The 19,193-nt window shown below is 46.6% G+C and overlaps 1 protein-coding gene across 1 annotated transcript in view; it reads right to left on the bottom strand.

Annotated features, from left to right (window-relative positions):
* Positions 1-16,229, bottom strand: part of LOC116410254 (embryonic protein UVS.2-like) — a 32,189-nt gene extending 15,960 nt beyond the window's left edge. The window contains exon 1 of the mRNA XM_031900464.1: positions 16,140-16,229. The gene's annotated coding sequence lies outside the window, so the exon portion shown is untranslated. The remainder of the gene's footprint in view (positions 1-16,139) is intronic.
* Between the last annotated feature and the right edge of the window lie 2,964 nt (positions 16,230-19,193).

The raw sequence follows: 19,193 nt of genomic DNA on the forward strand, positions 1-19,193 counted from the left end.
TGAGATTCTAGCTATCTGTATAACAGAGCATTCTGTCACAGTGGCACAGATCCTATCTGATCCCCCCATTGTAAGCAGCAGTCCTGCCCTGCTTTATGGCTGAGATTCTAGCTATCTGTATAACAGAGCATTCTGTCACAGTGGCACAGATCCTATCTGATCCCCCCCCCATTGTAAGCAGCAGTCCTGCCCTGCTTTATGGCTGAGATTCTAGCTATCTGTATAACAGAGCATTCTGTCACAGTGGCACAGATCCTATCTGATCCCCCCATTGTAAGCAGCAGTCCTGCCCTGCTTTATGGCTGAGATTCTAGCTATCTGTATAACAGAGCATTCTGTCACAGTGGCACAGATCCTATCTGATCCCCCCCATTGTAAGCAGCAGTCCTGCCCTGCTTTATGGCTGAGATTCTAGGAAAACAATATAGCAACTCCTACATTAAAATACAAATATAGAGAGAAGGCAGTCAGTTATAAGTGAGTTATAAATATGTACCAGTTTTGCCCCCCCATACACAGTACCCCCATACACAGTAGCCCCCCCACACACAGGGACATTCATGGAACTATCCAGGACAGCGGGATGCGCCATAAAAATCGGGACTGTCCCGCGAAAAGCGGGACAGTTGGGGGGTATGTTCTGGGCACACAATAAGCTGTACCCCCATACTGTACTCTCTATGGTAAACACTATGGCACCTCCTACCCATATGTATAAATACAAATATACAGAGAAGGAATGTTCTGGGCACACAGTAAGCTGTACCCCCATACTGTACTGTCTAAGGGAAACACTATGGCACCTCCTACCCATATGTATAAATACAAATATACAGAGAAGGAATGTTCTGGGCACACAGTAAGCTGTACCCCCATACTGTACTCTCTATGGTAAACACTATGGCACCTCCTACCCATATGTATATTCCTTTGGCTCCCAGGGACTGTAGGACGTCTGTGCTTGAGGAGAGCCTGCGCTATCTAAATAGTAAGAGAATGCCCAAGAAATTTTGGGATAATGCCTGGTTGGCCCTTCAAGGGAGGCTTTTTGTGAGAGGAAATTTAAAATATCTCAATATAGTTGATAGACACTGCCCATGGGGATGTAAAAAGGAGGAATCACAAGAACACTTTTTAGTTGATTGCCCCGTGTCTCGAAATCTGAGAAAATCTCTAGCTGTTTCTTTAAACTTGAAAGTTCTTGAAAATCTTAATTTTTCTGAGTTTTCTTATGGGATTGTAGGTGAGAGGGGAGTGCAAAATGTTAAGAGGGAATCCTTGTATATAGTCATCTCTGTGTTACGGTACCACCTCTGGCAGATGCGCTGTAAAATGACTCTGGGGCAAATAAGTGACTCTATTGAACGGGTTGTTAATGTGATTTTAAGAGAGATTTTTCTTATTAAAACAAGTGAAATGAGGAAATCAAATACAAATGAAACTTTTTGGCAAAATGTAACAGTTTCTTTTTGATTTTAAAGTTTTTCGTGTTGTTTGATGTTATTGTAATATGAAGTTATTTTTGCTTTTGTAATGTTTTTATTCTTCAATAAAATCCCTACCCATATGTATAAATACAAATATACAGAGAAGGAATGTTCTGGGCACACAATAAGCTGTACCCCCATACTGTACTCTCTATGGTAAACACTATGGCACCTCCCTCCCATATGTATAAATACAAATATACAGAGAAGGAATGTTCTGGGCACACAATAAGCTGTACCCCCATACTGTACTGTCTAAGGGAAACACTATGGCACCTCCTACCCATATGTATAAATACAAATATACAGAGAAGGAATGTTCTGGGCACACAATAAGCTGTACCCCCATACTGTACTGTCTAAGGGAAACACTATGGCACCTCCCTCCCATATGTATAAATACAAATATACAGAGAAGGAATGTTCTGGGCACACAATAAGCTGTACCCCCATACTGTACTGTCTAAGGGAAACACTATGGCACCTCCTACCCATATGTATAAATACAAATATACAGAGAAGGAATGTTCTGGGCACACAATAAGCTGTACCCCCATACTGTACTGTCTAAGGGAAACACTATGGCACCTCCTACCCATATGTATAAATACAAATATACAGAGAAGGAATGTTCTGGGCACACAATAAGCTGTACCCCCATACTGTACTCTCTATGGTAAACATTATGGCACCTCCTACCCATATGTATAAATACAAATATACAGAGAAGGAATGTTCTGGGCACACAATAAGCTGTACCCCCATACTGTACTGTCTAAGGGAAACACTATGGCACCCCCTACCCATATGTATAAATACAAATATACAGAGAAGGAATGTTCTGGGCACACAATAAGCTGTACCCCCATACTGTACTGTCTATGGGAAACACTATGGCACCTCCCTCCCATATGTATAAATACAAATATACAGAGAAGGAATGTTCTGGGCACACAATAAGCTGTACCCCCATACTGTACTGTCTAAGGGAAACACTATGGCACCTCCCTCCCATATGTATAAATACAAATATACAGAGAAGGAATGTTCTGGGTACACAATAAGCTGTACCCCCATACTGAGAGGAGGTGTGTGAGCTCCAGACTGTGAGGAGAAAGTACCGGTACGGGCAGCGTTCCATCTGTAATCGAGGTCCCCGAGCGAGCGAACACCCTGGACGACCAAGCCGAAGTTGCTGCAAAGAGTTACAGTTCTGCTGTGGAAAACGGCACTTCTGTTGCTGGGAGCTGCAGTTCAGAGGCAAGCCAGGAACCTGCTGCAAGGCACGCTGGGACCCAGGAAGGAAGTGCTGCAAGGCATGCTGGGACCCAGGAAGGAAGTGCTGCAAGGCATGCTGGGACCCAGGAAAGAAGTGCTGCAAGGCATGCTGGGACCCAGGAAGGAAGTGCTGCAAGGCATGCTGGGACCCAGGAAGGAAGTGCTGCAAGGCACGCTGGGACCCAGGAAGGAAGTGGCGCAAGGCACGCTGGGACCCAGGAAGGAAGTGCCGCAAGGCACGCTGGGACCAAGGAAGGAAGTGCCGCAAGGCACGCTGGGACCCAGGAAGGAAGTGCCGCAAGGCATGCTGGGACCCAGGAAGGAAGTGCCGCAAGGCACGCTGGGACCCAGGAAGGAAGTGCCGCAAGGCACGCTGGGACCCAGGAAGGAAGTGCCGCAAGGCACGCTGGGACCCAGGAAGGAAGTGCTGCAAGGCATGCTGGGACCAAGGAAGGAAGTGCTGCAGGCTGAGTGGCTATGGAGGTGGCTGAGGAGGCGCTGAGAGAGAGCCCTGAGGCTGATGCCACACGTGGCGTTTTTACGCTGCGTATTTTCGGCGGCTGAAAAACGCCTGATATCATCATCCATAGAAATAGCTTGAAAAGACGCGAAGCAAACCACACAAAGCGGAAATACGCTAGAAAACGCCTAAGCATGGATTTTTCAAGCGTAGGCCGAAATACGCCAGCACTTGCAAAGCAAGCTATTCCTTTGTGTACGCAAAGGCAGCTGGCAGACCTAGCGGAAATACGCGGCGTTTTTTGCTATTTTGCACTATTAGCACCATGGCAACAGGATTTGCTTACGTCACCAGTTCTAGGCTGAAAAACGCCATGTGTGGCTTGTGCGGCGTTTTTCGGCTGAGAAAAAACGCAGCGTAAAAACGCCACGTGTGGCATCAGCCTGAGACTGCTGCAATGGCCCAGGTAGGAGCAATGCCCCTGTGTGATGGGGGAGAGACAGCTGCCAGCAATGGCGCTGGGAAGCCAGAGACTGTGGGCTCAGCTGGGCCCAATCAGAACCAGATAATCAGGGCCCTGAGAGACATTAATATTCTGGAGGAGAAAAGGAACATTTTGGAGGGGAGTATTGATAACATGGCGGCTGGACTGGGGGCCTTAGGGGGCACAGAGAGCTAAAGCAGTTCATAAACGTGATTATATGAGTAAGGACTTGGGGGACAGTGACAGTAACATTACCAGGGTTCTGGCAGTTATAGAGCCCCGGGGAGAGGGTTTTGATAATCACAAGTGATTCCAGGAAATGGAGAAAAGTTACCTGAGAAAGTGGTTCAAACGCTCTGCTTTTCCTAAAGGGACTGTGATTCCTGCGGGTGGGAATGTGGGTCCTTCCTGTGCAGATTCCCGGGATCCATTAACTGTTTCATTGCCAGGCACTAATGTTAATATCAATACTTTGAGTGTGTCGGGTGTGAGTGCAGTGTGGCAAGCCTGCTGGGAGTACTGGCATGGCTGCTGGGAGTACTGACATGGCTGCTGGGAGTACTGACATGGCTGCGGGGAGTACTGGCATGGCTGCTGGGAGTACTGGCATGGCTGCGGGGAGTACTGGCATGGCTGCTGGGAGTACTGGCATGGCTGCGGGGAGTACTGGCATGGCTGCTGGGAGTACTGGCATGGCTGCTGGGAGTACTGACATGGCTGCTGGGAGTACTGGCATGGCTGCTGGGAGTACTGGCATGGCTGCGGGGATTACTGACATGACTGCTGGGAGTACTGGCATGGCTGCGGGGATTACTGACATGACTGCTGGGAGTACTGGCATGGCTGCTGGGAGTACCGACATGGCTGCTGGGAGTACTGACATGACTGCTGGGAGTACCGACATGGCTGCTGGGAGTACTGACATGGCTGCACTGCTGACTGATAAAACTGTATGTGATGCTGCAGTAAGAGGGGGGGAAAGTGGTGCCACAGAGGGTGCAGGGAATCCCCCTGTAAATACCGAGAGTGAAGGGGCACAAGGGAGAAGAGGTGCTTGGGACGGTAAGAGACTGTTTGGGCAGAATGTCTCTATGGCGGGTGAGAGTGCTGCCAGTAGGAGGAAGAATGCAGTGATGATCAAGTGGGTGAAGGAGAGGGGTGAGTTCCCGGGGCAGGTTTGTAGCCAGGAATCAAACAGCCCCTGGGTTTTACCCCTGCAGACGTGTTTGGGCTGATAAGTGTCACAGACACTGAGTTTGATCTCAGCTTCAAACTGTCTCAGGGGTTGGATGATTTCTGGCGCAGGTATGAGGGTAAGAGAGGCGCCCCAGAGTGGGAGGGGTTTAGGGTGACCCCAGTCTCCAGGCTGATCTGGCTAAAGAGACACCGTTCTGCCCCCCTTTACCCCACTGTATGATGGGGAGGATTTCTGGGTGGGGGGTTGGAAGGTGCAGGTCAAACTGCACAGGAATTTCCCCAAGCTCCTCCCTAATTCCTTCTTTATTGGGAAGGGGCGTTTGCTTCTACCCCGGCCAAGCCAGGGTGTGTTTCAAGTGCGGCTCAAACAGGCACTTTGCAGTTAAATGCCCAGTTGTAAAGTGCGCCCTCTGTGGTGAGACTGGGCACCCCAGTACGGAATGCCAGAAACTCCGCTGCAATTTGTGCTTAAAGTTAGGCCCCGCCCACAACTCTTTCCCCGATGCCTGGCACAATATGGTTGCGGAATGTTCTTTGGAAGGACAGGAAGAGAGAGAGAGAGAGAGAAAAGAGAGCGGGGAGGAGAGTCAGGGGGAGTCCCCAGGGGAGGAGGTGATGGTTGCCCTGGAGGGGGCAGAGAGTACCCCAAAAGAAGGAGTGATGCAGGGGGTGGGGGCAGAAGCAGAATAGGCTCTAAAGATGCGCAGTGGTGCGGCAGCTCTGTATATTGTTATATCTGTCATGTGATTTTATTCTGGTGCTTTTTATTGGTTAATAATGTGATGCTTTTTTGCTTCTGAAATGTTTATGATTTGCTTGTAATGTTTATACATTCAATAAAATACCTACCCATATGTATAAATACAAATAAATAAATACACAATAAGCTGTACCCCCATACTGTACTGTCTATGGTAAACACTATGGCACCTCCTACCCATATGTATAAATACAAATATACAGAGAAGGAATGTTCTGGGCACACAATAAGCTGTACCCCCATACTGTACTGTCTAAGGGAAACACTATGGCACCTCCTACCCATATGTATAAATACAAATATACAGAGAAGGAATGTTCTGGGCACACAATAAGCTGTACCCCCATACTGTACTGTCTAAGGGAAACACTATGGCACCCCCTACCCATATGTATAAATACAAATATACAGAGAAGGAATGTTCTGGGCACACAATAAGCTGTACCCCCATACTGTACTGTCTAAGGGAAACACTATGGCACCTCCTATCCATATGTATAAATACAAATATACAGAGAAGGAATGTTCTGGGCACACAATAAGCTGTACCCCCATACTGTACTGTCTAAGGGAAACACTATGGCACCTCCTACCCATATGTATAAATACAAATATACAGAGAAAGAATGTTCTGGGCACACAATAAGCTGTACCCCCATACTGTACTGTCTAAGGGAAACACTATGGCACCTCCTACCCATATGTATAAATACAAATATACAGAGAAGGAATGCTCTGGGCACACAATAAGCTGTACCCCCATACTGTACTGTCTAAGGGAAACACTATGGCACCTCCTACCCATATGTATAAATACAAATATACAGAGAAGGAATGTTCTGGGCACACAATAAGCTGTACCCCCATACTGTACTGTCTAAGGGAAACACTATGGCACCTCCTACCCATATGTATAAATACAAATATACAGAGAAAGAATGTTCTGGGCACACAATAAGCTGTACCCCCATACTGTACTGTCTAAGGGAAACACTATGGCACCTCCTACCCATATGTATAAATACAAATATACAGAGAAGGAATGTTCTGGGCACACAATAAGCTGTACCCCCATACTGTACTGTCTAAGGGAAACACTATGGCACCTCCTACCCATATGTATAAATACAAATATACAGAGAAAGAATGTTCTGGGCACACAATAAGCTGTACCCCCATACTGTACTGTCTAAGGGAAACACTATGGCACCTCCTACCCATATGTATAAATACAAATATACAGAGAAGGAATGTTCTGGGCACACAATAAGCTGTACCCCCATACTGTACTGTCTAAGGGAAACACTATGGCACCTCCTACCCATATGTACAGGCCCGGATTTGTGGCGAGGCCACAAAGGCCCGGGCCTAGGGCGGCACAAACTTAGGGGCGGCATGCCGGGGATTGGGGATCTCTCCCCAATGCTCCGTATGGGACCTTTACTGTTCACGCATGCATGCTCGGCAGCGAGGGGGTTTGCGCATGCGCGCGCGTGCGAGGGGGGTTGGGGGCCGAAGAATTGGGGAGTTTATCACTATTTGAAATGTTTACTATTTTTATAGTATAAGTAAACATTTTGTTTTAGTTTTTTTTGTCATACCATCTCAAGTTTAATGTTCATAGAAGGTTACAATTGTTTGGATCAGCTCCAGACGAAATAATGGAGATTAAGGAGCTGACTATTCAGTAGACGTGTGTTTGGGCTTGAGGGGAAGGGGTGGATCTATACATACGGGTGGTATCTGGAGTGATTGTCTAATTATTTTTAATTCTTCCCTATCAGCTATCAGTGGGTGAAATAACCCACTAATGAATGCTGCCATGGATAGCCAGGAAAAGAAAATTCCGGTAAGTTGGTATTGAATTTTCCCTTTTACCGGTCTGTGTAATTGCCACTGAAGGCAGTATCCGTGTTTGTCCTTATCTTTCCTCTAGATCTGACTCTTGACACAAAGTAGCAGGTGTCCGTTACCTTCCAGGTCAGCTGGTATCTGCTACATGTTTTTAGGAGTCAGAACTAGAAGTGCAGAGAATATAAAAGGGACCTAGATCTTCTAGAGCAGGATGGTTCCAATCAGAAATTGATGGGCTACAGCCTGCATTAAACACCGATATACTGAGGGCTGCTGTTATAATCATGGGCCCTCGCCTACAGGCGCCACAGTCAGCTGGATGTTAAGTAGAACAATGAAAAAAAAAATGTCTGCACCCTGATAGTTATCCCCCTGATTCGCCCCAGGAATACCCCCAATTTTGAGTCTCCGTTGACCCCTCCTCTGCCTTGGGGCCCCTGACTGGAGCACCTACTTAATGGTGTCCTGTGCATGCTGGGAACTGTAGTCTAGCATTATCAGGGGCAGAGATAATCCAAAAGCAATATCATCCAACAACATCATTTTTCCCCAGCCTGCCCTATGAGCTATTGACTCCCTGCTCTTTGATCACGTGATCAGCCCCGGGGGGAATTTAGCTTTATATCCACCCATATAATATTTGATAACATTTATGGTTCAACAAACAATCGTCTAAAGCAGTGCTGCCCAGTCTGAAGTCAACTGTTGCAACTACAACTCCCAGCAGACTTAGTAGTGTGCAGTGTTTTAGCAATATCTGTAAGGCCGCAGGCTGTAGAGCTACAAGATATTATTGCCAGAACTGGAAAAGAAAATTGCAGACTACTGAGTGTAGCAAATGATAGAAGCCATGCAGCGCCATCAGGTGGCTGAAAAGGGGTATTGCCACAGAGGCAGATAGGATGTGAGTCTTCCAGTAAAGGGGATATAAACCCAGCCATGATGCTGTCCCACTGTGCCCCCTAGTTTTACTTTACCCCTTTAAAGGGTTTTATATCCCCTTTAAATATATTTAGTTACAATACTGACCTACACAGGGCATTGCAGGGAATTATTCTCAAAATGTGACCTTGTCTGATGTGAGAGCAGCGCTCCCGTGTGGTTATCCTCTGTACAACAGCTCAGCCCTGCACAGCTGATCCACCCAAGAAACTTTTTATTCACATTTCCCCCAACATATGATGCCAATAGAATAAAAATATGCAATATTAAAGTATAAATAAGTACATTTGTCTGGAAGCCTATATTTGCTGGGGGTTGCAGGGAGTTGTTATTCAAGAGCTGCTGAATGGAGGGGCGTGCAGGTTGGACACCCTGGAATATATATTTATAAATACTGGGCAAATTTGCACCTGGGTAGTTACCCATGGCAACCAATCAGATGTTTGATTTCATTGTTCTACTTCCAGCTGGTTCAAAAAAGCGAATCACTGATTGGTTGCTATGGCTTACTGCCCAGGTGGAAATTTGCCCAGTGTTTATAAATGATCTGTTGTTGGCTCCGCCAACTTTTCTAAATTTGGGACACTATAGGGCGAAGAAATGTGGAGAGTTTGGGTGTTGTACCCCTACTGTAGGAGGAGTAGCGTTTAGAAAATGGGGGCGCTAAGAATAATAATAATAATAATAACTAGAGAGGTACATTTCCTTAAGAAAATGTGAGTGGTGCTTGCCGTGGCAAAACTCGTGCCCCAATATTACAATGTTTCACACTTCACAATGTTTCACACTTCACAATGTTTCACACTTCAGTGTTGCTGAAACATTAAAATCAACATTGCCCCTGCAGGGGCAATTAACCGCCCACCCCTCAGAAAATTCATAACACCCTATTCCTGAATAAGCCGCACGGTTTGACACCTCATTCATGGGTCTACGACAAATGGTGGTTAATTGCCCCCTGCTGGGGCAATTAACCGCCCACCCCTCAGAAATGTCAGAGCACCGCATTCCCGAATAAGCCGCACGGTTTGACACCTCATTCATGGGTCTATGACAAACGGTGGTTAATTGCCCCTGCTGGGGCAATTAACCGCCCACCCCTCAGAAAAGTCATAACACCCTATTCCCGAATAAGCCGCACGGTTTGACACCTCATTCATGGGTCTATGACAAACGGTGGTTAATTGCCCCTGCTGGGGCAATTAACCGCCCACCCCTCAGAAAAGTTATAACACCCTATTCCCGAATAAGCCGCACGGTTTGACACCTCATTCATGGGTCTACGACAAATGGTGGTTAATTGCCCCCTGCTGGGGCAATTAACCGCCCACCCCTCAGAAAAGTCAGAGCACCGCATTCCCGAATAAGCCGCACGGTTTGACACCTCATTCATGGGTCTACGACAAACGGTGGTTAATTGCCCCCTGCTGGGGCAATTAACCGCCCACCCCTCAGAAAAGTCATAGCACTGCATTCCCGAATAAGCCACACGGTTTGACACCTCATTCATGGGTCTACGACAAATGGTGGTTAATTGCCCCCTGGTGGGGCAATTAACCACCCACCCCTTAGAAAAGTCATATCACCCCATTCCCGAATAAGCAGCACGGTTTGACACCTTATTCATGGGTCTACGACAAACGGTGGTTAATTGCCCCCTGCTGGGGCAATTAACCTCCCACCCCTCAGAAAAGTCAAAACACCCCATTCCCGAATAAGCCGCACGGTTTGACACCTTATTCATGGGTCTATGACAAACGGTGGTTAATTGCCCCCAGCAGGGGGCAATTAACCAACCACCCCTTAGAAAAGTCATATCACCCCATTCCCGAATAAGCCGCACGGTTTGACACCCTATTCATGGGTCTACAACAAACGGTGGTTAATTGCCCCCTGCTGGGGCAATTAACCGCCCACCCCTCAGAAAAGTCAAAACACCCCATTCCCGAATAAGCCGCACAGTTTGACACCTCATTCATGGGTCTAAGACAAACGGTGGTTAATTGCCCCCTGCTGGGGCAATTAACCACCTACCCCTCAGAAAAGTCAAAACACCCCATTCCCGAATAAGCCGCACGGTTTGACACCTCATTCATGGGTCTACGACAAACGGTGGTTAATTGCCCCCTGCTGGGGCAATTAACCGCCAACCCCTCAGAAAAGTCATAGCACCCCATTCCCGAATAAGCCGCATGGTTTGACACCTCATTCATGGGTCTACGACAAACGGTGGTTAATTGCCCCCTGCCGGGGCAATTAACTGCCCACCCCTCAGAAAAGTCATATCACCCCATTCCCGAATAAGCCGCACGGTTTGACACCTCACCCTGCTGGGGCAATTAACCGCCCACCCCTCAGAAAAGTCAGAGCACCGCATTCCCGAATAAGCCGCATGGTTTGACACCTCATTCATTGGTCTATGACAAACGGTGGTTAATTGCCCCTGCTGGGGCAATTAACCGCCCACCCCTCAGAAAAGTCATAACAACCAATTCCCGAATAAGCCGCACGGTTTGACACCTCATTCATGGGTCTACGACAAACGGTGGTTAATTGCCCCCTGCTGGGGCAATTAACCGCCCACCCCTCAGAAAAGTCAGAGCACCGCATTCCCGAATAAGCCGCACGGTTTGACACCTCATTCATGGGTCTACGACAAACGGTGGTTAACTGCCCCCTGCTGGGGCAATTAACTGCCCACCCCTCAGAAAAGTCATAGCACCCCATCCCCGAGTAAGCCGCACGGTTTGACACCTCATTCATGGGTCTACGACAAACGGTGGTTAATTGCCCCCTGCTGGGCCAATTAACCTCCCACCCCTCAGAAAAGTCATATCACCCCATTCCCGAATAAGCCGCATGGTTTGACACCTCATTCATGGGTTACGACAAACTAGTTATTCGCCAAAATCCCCATTATAAGTCAATGGGGCAAATTTGGGGGACCACTCTTGCCCCGGGGGTAAAACTTATACCCTTGTGCGGGGTATCTTCTGACACAGGTTGCAAACCTCTTCAAATGTGGTAAATTTCACGTTTCTAACCAATTCCCTCTCTGCGCTACAATCCCTCACAGTCGGCCTCAATGTTAAGTCAATGGGATTTTTGATCAGACATTAACCCATCGCTGCCTGTGCAGGAATACAGATCTGCCATTTCAACTGCCATCTGTAACATGACACCCATTCCCAGCTGGGGCTGGTCACGTGACATTGTTATTCCAACCCTATGTAACTATATGTGTGTAACCCACATTCCCAGGCCCCAGTTGCACGTGTGATGTCACAATGGTTTGAACCTCAGAAAGGTTGGAGTCAATGTAATTAGTGTTTGTTGTGAGTGATGTCGTTGTGATGTCACAATGTCACAGTCAAAGTGCCCAAGCAGCGGCCAAACTGGCTCATTCTTGATCAGGTGACTGAGGTAGGTGGAGCTCTAGGGGTGTTGGTGCCAACGTTAGCAGGAATAAGAGATAATAATAACGAATCAGTTTAATACTGGCGCTGTGGGGCTTTGGTGTATTTTATTTTCACAATGGCACAAAAGTTTGGCAACAATTTGTCAAAAAACTTGATGCACCTGTGAAAAGTAATGTTGCGCGTCGTGTTTCTGTGCGTCTTTTTTCATGTTTTGAAGATTTTTCGCTGTTTCACTTTTTTTGACAGTTTCACTCATTTATCTCTCACTAATTACTGTAACTAAAGGGATGTTTCTGTTTGTCTCCATAGAGAGAAATTGGTGCGAAAATGTTCCGAAGGTTGATTTCGTGGTTGCCTTGTGTGCCGAGGGTAACAACTGTATTCTTTTTACTCTAATATCCCACATTTAGTGCTATTCATAGCCTTGCTATATACAGGTATAGGATCTGTTATCCAGAATGGTCGGGATCTGGCGCTTTCCGGATAAGGGATCCTTCCGTAATTTGTATCTCCATACCTTAAGTCTACTAAAAATTATTTAAACCCAATAGGGCTGTTCTGCCCAATAAGGGGTAATTATATCTTAGTTGGGATCAAGTACAGGTACTGTATTATTATTACAGAGAAAAGGGAATCATTTAACCATTAAATAAACCCAATAGGGCTGTTCTGCCCCAATAAGGGGTAATTATATCTTAGTTGGGATCAAGTACAGGTACTGTTTTATTATTACAGAGAAAAGGGAAATCATTTAACCATTAAATAAACCCAATAGGCTGTTCTGCCCCCAATAAGGGGTAATTATATCTTAGTTGGGATCAAGTACAGGTACTGTTTTATTAATACAGAGAAAAGGGAATCATTTAACCATTAAATAAACCCAATAGGGCTGTTCTGCCCCCAATAAGGGTAATTAATCTTAGTTGGATCAAAGTACAGGTACTGTTTTATTATTACAGAGAAAAGGGAATCATTTAACCATTAAATAAACCCAATAGGGCTGTTCTGCCCCCAATAAGGGGTAATTATATCTTAGTTGGGATCAAGTACAGGTACTGTTTTATTATTACAGAGAAAGGGAATCATTTAACCATTAAATAAACCCAATAGGCTGTTCTGCCCCCAATAAGGGGTAATTATATCTTAGTTTGGGATCAAGTACAGGTACTGTTTTATTATTACAGAGAAAAGGGAGTCATTTTTAAAAATTAGAATTATTTGCTTATAATGGAGTCTATGGGAGATGGGCTTTCTGTCATTTGGAACGTTCTGGATAACGGGTTCTGGATAAGGGATCATATACCTGGAATATAATAAAGTATAACAGCAGCTCCACGAAAACATAATAGGTTGTGTGCTTCTATGGCACGGCCTATTGAAAATTAATTTGATGCGACTGGGAAACAATTCGCCAATGGCAAAATGCAGAAATTCACTGCGAATCCATGCCTGGCGCAAAAAAATTCGCTCATCACTAATCTATATATTTAGACATTTTATTTTTAACTGAGGTCAGTTTGATCGTTATTGTAGGGAGACCAGATCACTTGAAAGTTCAGGGACACGTCTAATAAATACATGTTGCAGGGCAGCACTGATTGCGGTTTCAGACGTGAATTCCCAAGGGATCTGCTCGCCCTATTGTATTGCTGAATTCATTCTACTTTGCCCATTTGCTCATTTCTTTTTTTATTATTCTTTACTAGAAACGACGGAATAAACCAGCGAGCGAATTCGTTGCGGTAAGCAGAGAATAACCAATTCACTCAGTATAAAAATCCCACGTTACTGACTATTTGCCCTATTTGAGCCATTGCATTTACAATCTGTTTGCCTTTTTCTCATTTTATTTTTGTAATAAAACGTGTTTTTATTCTTCCTAGATTGAAAAAGATGAAGCCGATGTGGTCGTCGTGGTAAGCAGGGAGGAACTGGTTAACACAATATAATGATCACACTTGCTCACTATTTGTGCTTTTCCAGCCATTTCATTTACTTTATTTGTTACCATTTTTGCTCGTTTATTCTTGTAATAAAACATGATTTTATCCTTCCTAGAACCACCAAGACGAACCCGCCGGCGACATCATTGTGGTAAGCAGGCAATTTGGCCAAATGTAAAAAACACAACTTTCCGGGGTTATTTGTGTTATTGAAACCTTATTATTTACTGACCTATAGATTTATATGTGACTTTGTCACAGGCCCTTAATAACGCTGGAAGAATTTACTGGTATATTCACTACTGACCCCCATTCCCCCATCATTTCTACTTTCCCACTTTTATATCTAAATCTACAAAATCATTCATTACCACAAACCATATCTGGCACATTCTATAACATATCATATATATAATAGATTTATTATTGGCTGAAACCCTTTTCAATATGTTTGGTTCCCTGGCAAGAGACAGCCCCTTCCCCTTTTGAATTGATATCAAGAATAAATTCATGTACAGACTGCATTTATTTATACACATGAATGATATCTTCTCAAAAGCACTTTTTCCCCCAGTACTAAACACATCGTTAGTCATTTTGTGCCTTATATAGATCTTGATAGATGATAGGCCGTTAATTCTATAAAATAACATCACTTTGTTTATCTCATTCCAGGCTCTTCCGGAGACCACCACCTGCCTGGTAAGCAGAAAAGGAGTTGACACCCTACATTATTGTTTGTTTTTATGAATCGCACCTTTTTTAGACCTAAAAAATAGAGTATTTTACTAATTACACAATATTTCTGTAATTTACCAAGTGTAAAAACCCTAATAGAAAATGACGCAATCTAAAAGCTGTCAGTGGGAGCCGCGCTGGGCAAATTGTAGCCTTTATTGAATATTTGGCTCAAGGGGTTTCCATGATTTGTATTGTTTGTAAGCACATGGAAATTCTTGTGAAAATGAGGTTTGAAGTTTTTGGTGAAAAATCCAGAAATGTGTGAATCTGATTTATTTTCCTCTCTTAATCAGGTTCCGTCGGTTGGATGTGGCATTGACATCTGCCCAGAGCCGCCGACCCCTGAGACCAACATCTGCCAGGTAAGTAGTAGAGGAACTATTTTATTTGCTGAAACTGAGTTAATTAATGATAATGAGCTACAGAACTATAGTAAGTTGATCCCATAACTAATCGTATCGCTCTTCATCAGGAGGAACCAGAGCAGATTGCTGAGCCTGGCGAGGAGATTGAGGTAAGCATAAAGGTGCCCATACACTATAAGATCCGCTCCCTTGGCGATGTCCCCAAGCAAGTGGATCTTCACCCGGTATCCCCACCTACGGGTGGGCGATATCGGGTAGCAAGAAACTTAAAAAAAAAATAATCCGATCGTTTGGCCCTGGGGCCAAACGATCAGATTACATTTGTGGTTATGGGCAGTCGGTTCGGGGACCGCATCAACGAGCCGATACGGTCCCCGATCCGACTGGATTTTCTAACCTGGCCGATCGAGATCTGGCCAATTTCAGGCCAGATATCGGTCAGGCAGGCCGCTCTGTTCTGCCCATACACGGGCCGATTAGCTGCCGAATCGGTCCAAGGGACCCATATCGGCAGCTATAGTTGGCCCGTGTATGGGGACCTTTAGGCTAATAGAGAGGGATAAATACAAATCAAAGTCCCTTATCAGCCAATCGGCTTATTTACAACAGAAATCATACAACCTCGCTCATCTCTTTCATTTCCCTTTCTTACCCAGGAGCGCCCAGAAACACCCGGGGCTCAGACTCGCCAGGTAAGAAGGAATAATTGTTTCTGCTCTCTTACACTTTAGCAGCCATATTAATGTCATTCCTACCGTGTCCCTTTGTCATATTTATACCCTGTCTTAGAATCCTCATTACTACATTGAATTGATCTGATCTGGGCCTTTTCTATTTCTTAACCAGGAGGAACCAGCAGACAATCCCACTGACAATAACACCTGTCAGGTAAGTAAAGGGAAGGGAGACATATTGTGAAAATGGCGCCACTCAGTATTGTATTACTTTCCTTTATACAAGTTTTATCTCAGAATGATTTATGGGGCTAAATTAATACAATATTATTCTTTCTTTCCCCCAAAACTAGGAGGGAGCAGGCGACGCTCTGCCGCAGGTAAGCAGCAATGGGCACAATATGTTACGTTTATATGTTGTGTTGCGCTGCAATAAGGAGTTTAACTGAACTGAGTTTAATCCCCTTTTTCTGTATTCCCATTAGGACTGTCAGGAGCCTGAAAAGAGCATTGGCGACGTAAGCAGAAAAAATACCTTTTACAAACTTTGCGTTCAGTTGCGCTGTGAAATAGTTGTTTCTGATCTTCTTTCTTTTTTATCCAGGAAGAACACCATCATTCGTCGTCATTCCCTTCCACCATTGCTATCACTGCAAGGTAAGCAGAAAATAATCAATGAATGGAAAAGTGCAATTAAAGACATTGTAAAGATTTGTTTTATCATATTCTGTACTGATCTGAGTTTTCTTATCTTAACCAGGAGAATCGAAGGGGCATGCCTCCGTGTCAGCCCATCAGACTCTTTGGGGTAAGCAGCAAAGACAATTATATTACAATTTCAATCCCGGCATCAGATCGCCCTACAGAACATTCACTTTAGCATCTTCTCTAGGGAACTGAGTTAATGTAGTTCTGTGGGGCTGAATTAATGGAATAGTTTTATAGGTTGGGTTAGACTGCAAAACGCAGACTGTCGTCTAAAGATTGTAACTGACTTTATTTTTAATCCCCTTTTCCTGTCTTTTCAACAGCCAACATCATCGGAGGAATCCAGTGACAGTGACCATTCCTGTCACTGTGAGGTAAGCAGAAAATAATCAATGAACGGATGAAAGTGCAATTAATGAAATGTTAAAGATTTGTTTTATCATATTCTGTACTGATCGGAGTTGATCTCATAAAATAATGTTTTCTTATCTTAACCAGGAGAACCGAAGGGACATGCCCCCATTCGAGCCCTATTTTGATTCTGGGGAGTCATCAGGGGAGAGCAGTGACAGTGTAAGCAGAAAAAGAAAACTGTTACAAACTTTGTATAAGAGAAGAGATCTGTCCCCCCGATACTGTACTGTCTAAGGGAAACACTATGGCATCCTCCTACCTAGAGCTGGGGCGTTATGAACCAATAAATTTATATCAACGGCTTAGTATTTTTCCAAAATTATATCGGTAGTCACGGTATTGACGGTATATAATAAAAAATAAATAAATAAATATTGTGGCCCCCAACAACCCCAGCGCCCCCCCCAACAACCCCACACAACCACCCCAGTGCCCCAACCCCCAAGCCACAACCCCCCCAACCCCCCCAGCCACAACCCAGCCCCCCCACCCAACCACAACCCCAGCCCCAGCCACAACCCCCCCAACCCCAGCCACAACCCCCCCAACCCAGCCACAACGCGCCCCCAGCCCCAGTCACAACCCCCCAGCCCCAGCCCCACCACAACCCCCCAGCCCACAGCCACAACCCCCCAGCCCCAGCCACAACCCCCCAGCCCCAGCCACAACCCCCAACCCCAGCCACAACCCCCCCAACCCAGCACCAGCCACAACCCCCCAGCCAACTTACCCAACTTGTGGTTTCTCCAGCTCCAGCGGATGCGTCCTAAGCGCGTCGCGTGCGCGATAACGTCACATGCGCGCCGACGTCACATACGCACGGGCGCAATTCGGACTGCAAGGAGGCGCGCATACCGGTAAGCGGTATGTTCAAAAATCATATCGTTTTTTTTTAAAAACCGGTATACCGGTTAAACCGGTATACCGCCCAGCACTACTCCTACCCATATGTATAAATAACAAATATACAGAGAAGGAATGTTCTGGGCACACAATAAGCTGTACCCCCATACTGTACTGTCTAAGGAAAACACTATGGCCACCTCCCTACTAGAGCTGGGCGGTATGACCAAAAATTTATATCACAGTATTTTTCAAAATTAATACTCGGTATCACGTAATTTGACGGTATATAAATAAAAAAATAAATAATTAAATATTGGTGGCCCCCCCCACCCACCCCAACCCCCAACAACCCCAGCGCCCCCCCCAACAACCCCAACACCAACCCCAGTGCCCCCCACCCCCCAGCCACAACCCCCCCAACCCCACCCCCCCAGCCACAACCCCAGCACAACCCCCCAGCCCAGCCAAACCCCCAACCCAGCCACAACCCCCCCAGCCCCAGCCACAACCCCCAACCCCAGCCCCAGCCACAACCCCCCGAACCCAGCCCCAGCCACAACCCCCCCAACCCCAGCACCAGCCACAACCCCCCCAGCCCCAGCCCCAACTTACCCAACTTGTGGTTCCTCCAGCTCCAGCGATGCGTCCTGCGACGTCGCGTGCGCGGATGACGCACATGTCGCGCCGACGTCACATACGCACGGGCGCAATTCGGATGTATTGGAGAAAGCCTGCAGGAGGCCCGCATACCGGTATAGCGGTATGTTCAAAAATCATATCGTTTTTTTTTTTTCAAAAACCGGTATTACCGGTTTAAAACGCGGTATACTGCCCAGCACTACCCTACCCAATATGTATAAATACAAATATACAGAGAAAGGAATGTTCTGGGCACACAATAAGCTGTACCCCCATACTGTACTGTCTAAGGGAAACACTATGGCACCTCCTACCATATGTATAAATACAAATATACAGAGAAGGAATGTTCTGGGCAGCAGGGAGGGAACAGGGGGTAGCAGGCAGGGCACAGGGGGTAAGAGGCTAGGGTACAGGGGTAAGAGGCAGGGCACAGGGGGTAAGAGGCAGGGCACAGGGGGTAAGAGGAAGAGAACAGGGGGTAAGAGGCAGGGCACAGGGGGTAGCTGGCAGGGCACAGGGGGTAAGAGGCAGGGCACAGGGAGTAGGAGGCAGGGCACAGGGGGTAAGAAGCAGGGCACAGGGGGTAGCAGGCAGGGCACAGGGGGTAGCTGGCAGGGCACAGGGGGTAAGAGCAGGGCACAGGGGGTAGCTGGCAAGGGCACAGGGGGTAAGAGGCAGGGCACAGGGGGTAGCTGGCAGGGGGCACAGGGGGTAAGAGGCGGGGCACAGGGGGTAGCTGGCAGGGCACAGGGGGTAAGAGGCAGGGCACAGGGGTAGCTGGCAGGGCACAGGGGGTAAGAGGCAGGGCACAGGGGGTAGCTGGCAGGGCACAGGGGGTAAGAGGCAGGGCACAGGGGGTAGCTGGCAGGGCACAGGGGGTAAGAGGCGGGGCACAGGGGGTAAGAGGCGGGGCACAGGGGGTAAGAGGCGGGGCACAGAGGGTAAGAGGCGGGGCACAGGGGTAAGAGGCGGGGCACAG

The sequence above is a fragment of the Xenopus tropicalis genome, chromosome 4 (assembly GCF_000004195.4).
Source record: "Xenopus tropicalis strain Nigerian chromosome 4, UCB_Xtro_10.0, whole genome shotgun sequence".
In the NCBI taxonomy this organism is placed as follows: Eukaryota; Metazoa; Chordata; class Amphibia; order Anura; family Pipidae; genus Xenopus; species Xenopus tropicalis.